Source organism: Mytilus edulis, chromosome 7 (assembly GCF_963676685.1).
Source record: "Mytilus edulis chromosome 7, xbMytEdul2.2, whole genome shotgun sequence".
NCBI classification, from domain to species: Eukaryota; Metazoa; Mollusca; class Bivalvia; order Mytilida; family Mytilidae; genus Mytilus; species Mytilus edulis.
This window is the reverse complement of record NC_092350.1, coordinates 34,416,401-34,423,426: the sequence shown is the minus strand read 5'-3', so window position 1 is coordinate 34,423,426 and position 7,026 is coordinate 34,416,401.

The following is a 7,026-nucleotide window of genomic DNA, read 5'->3' as shown; positions in this document are numbered from 1 at the left end:
TAGTTATAATTTCCTTGATAGAAGTTTTGCTGCCAACAAGAAAGCTATTAAACAAAAATTCCAAATTAGTGGAAGATATTAGCAAGCAAAATCAAGGGAATTGTGCAAATGATGATACAAGCATGAAAATTAGCACGAAGCATCATTAGTATATACTTTTAAGAAAAAAACTGCTGGCCATAAGAAAATTTCATTTTTTCAAGATGGCCACCACCTTTTCTAAAATGGCTGATTTTTTCCAGATTAAAATACTTGTTTTTCTGGAAAACGTTTTCTTTGACCGTCTCTGAGTAAAAAAATACTACCCGGTTTGGTGGATACCTTCTTAACATGTGACGTTTATACTAGAAATAAATATTTGTCATGTTCTTGGTTTGTGCATGCGTTAAAATGTTGCAAAATTCACACACAAACATTTGAATTATTAATTACATGCTTAGCCCTTTTAAATTTTTAATGATGTTATGGATTTGGTTGATGACATTTATTAGGGTTATGATACACATGCGTTTAACAATTTCGCGCATGCGCAAACTTTTTATTAACAAAGAAAGAATTACACGCATTGCAAGGGAACAATGATGGAAATCGCAGTTCATCAAACAGATGAGAATTTGAATTTCTTAAACATATCTTGATCGTCATTCATAAGCATCTAGTATCTGTTCGAGTATGAAGTGTTGCCTTGATGCCACTGTTTGAAAACACGCTCTTTCAGTTGTAATGATCAAGCATTCGATGGATAAGCTGAAAAAGGTGGTTAACTTTCTAAATATCGGGCAAACAGTTGGGATGGCCAGACTTGTACGAAGAATATACGTTTATCGTCATGTTTGGTGGATTGTACATTAAAATGGTTTGTCTGGCGTATTAAATTATAATCATTTTGCCTTTGGTGACTATTTTACAACACTGGGTCAATGCCACTGCTGGTGGACGTTTCGTCTCCGAGGGTATCACCAGCTCAGTAGTCAGCACTTCAGTGTTGTCATGAACATCAATTAAATGGTCATTTAAATAAATTTCATGTTTACAAAATTTTCAATTTTTCCAAAAAGATTTTCTTATCCAAGGAGTAGACTACCTTAGCCGTATTTGGCACAACTTTTTGGAATCTTGATTCCTGAATGCTCTTTAACTTTGTACTTGTTTAACTTTTATAGCTGTTTTGGTGTGAGCGTAGAGCGTAGACGAAACGCGCGTCTGGCGTATTAAATTATAATCCTGGTGCGTTTGGTGACTTTTTTTTTTTAAATTCTGAGTGATATATTGCGTGATAGTGGATGGACATGTGTTCCACTGAAGCCAATATTGCAACACCTAGAATAGCAGATACTGTTCATGTATGTTCAAAAGTTATTAAGAATAGACACGCGCATCATATGATTGCATATGTGGTTTGTTTGAAATGATAATGCCAGCCGTTACGAAAGCGTTAAAACAGAACATATAGTTCATGACTCTTTGAAGTTTAAGTATGACTGTGATTAACGGGTGTAAGGAAAGAGAGTCATATCGACCACAGTTTAATTTCTGGCGTTTATTTATGAATAAAGAACTTCATGTTCCTTCGGTAGTACGCTCACTTCACGAGTCAGATATCGTAATTTACAAACAGTCCATATCAAGCATGATACCAATGTTGGTCTTGATCGTGTAAATCATGCTCGATGGTTACCCATCGATCTCCAAGATATGGCTTCCCTTCAACACCCACACGTGGCAATGACATTTGCAAATGGTAATTTGTACTGTACGTAAGACCAGCAAGTTGATTTCTTGTATTACAATTGATCAGACACAAACATTGAATAATAAGTCGTGAACGGCCATGTTGGTACCATACGTCTAATCGAAGATCCCTTCGAGACGATAGATGGTAGCTGGACCAGAAGTCAGTAGACTGGTAGATGAATTTGAAAGATTTAGTTGTTTGAGTCATTCGAACAGAAGAACGACGTCATGAAGACTCTACGAAAACACAAAAGGATTTCTTCGAAAAACTTTAAAGGCTTTTTAAAGTGATGAACATGTTTGATAATCCATTTTTAGAAGAGACGTCAGATTTGCACAAAATTTACTCTTTTAAGGAAATCGTGATTCAGAAGTAGGTAAGATATGCAAATAAACTCCAAGATATTGGCCCCAAACAGCACGATCTTTTGAAGCAAATTCGAAACGAAAGAGAATCTGCTCTTGGTAACAAGATGAAAAAGAACATTTCCATATAAGAGCCGTAAAATGAAACTGGAAACTTCTTTGTCAAAAAAACAAAGCTAGAGAACCTGAACACTGATTGCGATCTCTTTTCTATATTTTTCATTTCTTCTTTAGTCATTAAAACCAAACTGTTCCTCCCTTTACGTGTCAGGATGGGGTATTAAATCGCAGCAAATTGGAATACTTAAAACATATTGCGATTTGCCATCAACTGATCCAAATTCTGATGCATTTATCGTTGGTGGGGCAGCAATGGTAAATTTATTGCCACCACTTGGGACAAACATATTTGATGATTATGTGAATGATATCATACTGCCTTACATAAATCTTCCTTCGATAAGTATCCAAGAGTGGACATCGATTTATTGTTTACTGAATTAATTATTAAAAGGCTGGGACGAAAATAAAGGCAAAGTACTGGTGCTAGACGGAAAGTTGTTGGTTCTGGTAGACAGCCAAGGGTTTGGAGTAGTGAGATGATAACACAACGGAATTGTTCAAGTTTCTAGCCGACATAATTGCTTCTTTAGAGACAAATGAAATTGCTTATGCTACTCAAGTTGAAAATGTACTTTGCAATTTCAATACGGATACTTCCCCTTGTAACCGTGAAACAGCAGATACACGAAAGATTATCCATGATAAGCATGCTGCTGAAAATATTTGTAAAAAGTAATTTTAAGTAGTACTGACATAGATGTAATAGTATTAGGAATTGCAGTGCTCGCAAGATTAGGTGTGGACCAATTGTGGATAGGTTTTTGTAAGAATAAATACTTTTGACTGCTTCCTGTACATGTCATATTAAATGAGTTTGGTCCTCGTGTAGCAGCTTTCCCTTTCTTCCATGCATTTAGTGGGTGTGATACTGAGTCGGCATTTCATCAGAAAGTGTAAAGGTCAGCTTGGCAGACCTTGGAAGTATTCTCAGATGTAACGGACATTTTTGCCCTATTTTGTATTAGACACAGACATGGACATTATAGAAGTATTTGTTGGCATCATGTACGGAAACATCACCGTTTACCGTTTGTTGTTAAGGAGGCACGATTAATTACGCTATTCCGCCTACCACAAAATCATAATGATTACCTGTGGTAGACGGAATAGCATCACAAGGCCGCTGCTTCCTTGCAAACGATTTTAATCTTCTGGAGGATATCAAAGGAGAAGCATATATCGAGGTGGACATGTTTAGGCTCGTCTGTATTTATGCATTCGACAAGTTCATGTACCAAGACATGACCACAGGAGTTGGGTTAAAGAAAAAAAACCAATGATAATTGGAAACCAAAATGGACCTCTTTTCTGTCCACTGATCCTCGTGTCATGATTTTTTTAAAATGCGGATGCCAGAAATTCAGCTGTGTTGGTAACTGTAAATGCTACCGTTCAGGCCTTCCGTGTACATGTTTGTGTATTGGTAACTGTAAGATAATTATAAGATAAGCAACCTGTATTTTTAAACAAACTATGTATGCATTTGAACTTAAAAAAAGCAGTTATATCTCTTGTTAAGTTGATAGAAATGATAAAATTGATATTTTCCATATTTTGCCGCCATTTTGAGACCGGAAGTCACTCTTTTTCTTCATGTAGGTATTGTTTTTTCGTACTTTAGGAACTGTACTTTAAGTTTTATCAAAACTGACATAGGATTATACCTATTACACAGGTTGCAAAGGATTTACGAAATGTAACAAATTGGATATGACGCCATTTGCAATATGAGCGGTGGCCATCTTGAAAAAATGAGAATTTCTTATGGCCAGCAGCTTATTTTTTTTAATCATCATTTTGTCCACCCATATACCAAATTTCATGCTTATATCACGATTTGCACAATTATGTCCATAATATCTCCCACTGGAAGTTATTATCAAGCAAAATCGAGGGAATTGTGCAAATGGTGATACAAGCATGAAAATTACCACAAAGCATCATTATTATATACTTTTTAAGAAATAACTGCTGGCCATTAACATATTTTTTTTCAAGATGGCCACAGCCTTTTTCTAAAATGGCTGTTTTCTTCAGTTTGAAAATATTGATTTTTCTGGAAAACTTTTTTTTTACCTTCTTTTAGTAAAAACCAATCATCAGGTTTGGCGGCTACCTTCCTTACATCATATATTTATTAAAAATTAATATTTGACATATCCAGTATTTGCGCATGCGCGAAAATGTTACAAAATTCTTTCAAAATCATTTGAACTATTTACTATATATTTAGTGTTTTTGGATTTCTAATGATATTATGAATTGGTTTAATAACATTTTTCAAGGTTATGATACACATGTGTTTAACACTTTTGCGCATGTGCAAACTATTTTTTGACATTATGAGCGATTTGTATGCACTGCCAGGCAATTCTCATGTATTCGATGGATAAGGCGAAAATGTGGTGAATCCCGCAGAAACATCAATTGTAACTGCAGATCAGCCACTTTTTGAAATGCCTAAGCAAATTCACTGGGAATTGCCTGATTTGTACGGAAAGATAAGTTTATCGTCATGTTTGGTGGATTGCACATTGAAATGACTTGTTATAAAACACTGGGTGATATATTGCGTAATAGGGGATGGACATGTTGTCTTACTCAAGCCTATATGCAACACCAAGAACGGAAGATTCTTTTTATGTATGTTTAAATGTACATAGGACTAGACAGGCGCATCCGACAACTGCATGTCTTTTGCTTAAACTGTGAAATCCGATTATATATGAAAGCTAAAATCAAAATATATAATTATGTCATGACTCTGTGACGTTCAATGATTTTAAAGACTGGAAACTCGACCACAGTTTCATTCCTGGCGTTCAATTATAAAATAAAAACTTGTTCTGATTTTGGTATTATTCTCATTTCATGAGTGATATTTCGTATTTATAAACAGCCCATATAAAGCATGATAGGGTATTGATTTAGGTCTTGATCAAGTACATTATTCTCGATCGTTACCGACCCATCTCCAAGAGATGACTTCCCTTCCCAAACATCACCCAAAGGTGGCAATAGAATTTGAAAATGATACTTGCAATGTACGTAAGACCTGCAAATTTCTTTCTTATAACACAATTGATCAGGCACAACAACAGAATAATGCAATTGTGAAGTGCGATATTGGTTCTTTAGGATTAACCGAAGATCCCATTTAGACAAATGGATGGATGGAGTCAGTATACTAGAAGATGAATTTGAAAGATCTTGTGGTTTTGGTCATTCTCTGAACGACCTAATAAGACTCTACAAAAAACACAAAAAGGTGTCTTTAAACAGCTTTGAAGGCTTTGTAAAGTGATAAACAAGTTTAGAAATTCATTTCTAGAAGAGTCGTCAGATTTGTAAAAAAAAAACCACTCCATTTAGGAAATTGTTGAACAGGTAAGATATGTAAATAAACTCCAAGATACTGGTCCAAACAATACGAAGATCTTTTGAAGCAAATGCAAAAAGAAGGAGAACCTGCTTTTTATAACCAAATAAAAAATAAAAACTTCCTATTTTGGCCGCAAAATGAAACTGGAAACGTCTTTGTCAAAAACATAGCTAGAGAACCTTAAAAGTGATTGGGAAACTTTTCTAGACTTTTCATTTCTTGTCACAGGTGACACTTTTACTTGGAATATTTCTTTATCCATAAAAACCTAACTGCACCTCCGTCTTTATCGCAGGATGTTTCTTGAAATAGTGGTATTAAATCGCTGCAAATGGGGTTACTTGAAACATTCTGCGATTTGCTGATCCAAATTCGGACGTATTTATCGTCGATGGGGCAGCAATGGTTCATTCCAGGTCACAAAGTTTAGCAAATATAGTTGATGATTTTGCAAATAATGTCATACTGCCTTACATATAATCTTGCATCGATAAGTATTCAAGAGTAGACATTGTATTTGATGTTTACTAAATGAATAATTTAAAGGCCGCGACAAAACAAAGACAAGGTTTTTGTGCAAGATTGAAAGGTGTTGGTTCTGGTTTGGAGTAGTTTTCTCTGTGAAGATGACAACGAAACGAAATTTTGCAAGAGGTTCTTCTCCAGAGCACACCAAAAGAGAAGTAAATCAAGAGAGAGTTGTTTGGGCTCAGTCTGATTCATGTTTTCGACAGGTAAATGTACCAAGTCATAAACACTGGGGTTGAATGAAAGAATGAATCAATGACAGTTGGAAACCTAAATGAACTTCTTTGACTGCCGTTGCATCCTCGTGTCAGGAACTTTTGAAATGCGGAGGCAAATATCCAGCTGTGTTTGTGACTGTAAATGCTGGCCTTCTTTGTATGGGTTGTTGTATAGGCAACTGTCAGATAATTATAAGACGAGCAACCTGTCTTTCTAACCAACTATGCATTTAAACTGAACAAAGAGTTCTATTACTTGTTAAGTTGATGAAAATTATTAAAATATTTTCTACGTATTTGCCTCCAATTTGGAACCGGAAATCACTCTTTTTCTTCATTTATATGTTGTTTTGTCGAACTAAGGCGCTGTTTTTAACTTTTTATTATAACTTTCATTAGATTATACCTATAACACATCTTTTAAGGATTTACATCCCTTGTGAAATTGCTTGAAAATATAACAAGAGTGCACATGCTGAAATGTCTCGCCTTCTATACTAATCATTGATATTATGTTGATAGTCCTAAGTATAAAGCTAAGCTTTAATACAACTGTCCCATAAACTTAACATTAACCAAGATAACTAAACAAAGACCTTGAAAATAAGGTCAAGGTCAGATGAACCATGCCAGGCAGACATGTACAGCTAACAATGCTTCTATACAACCTACTAT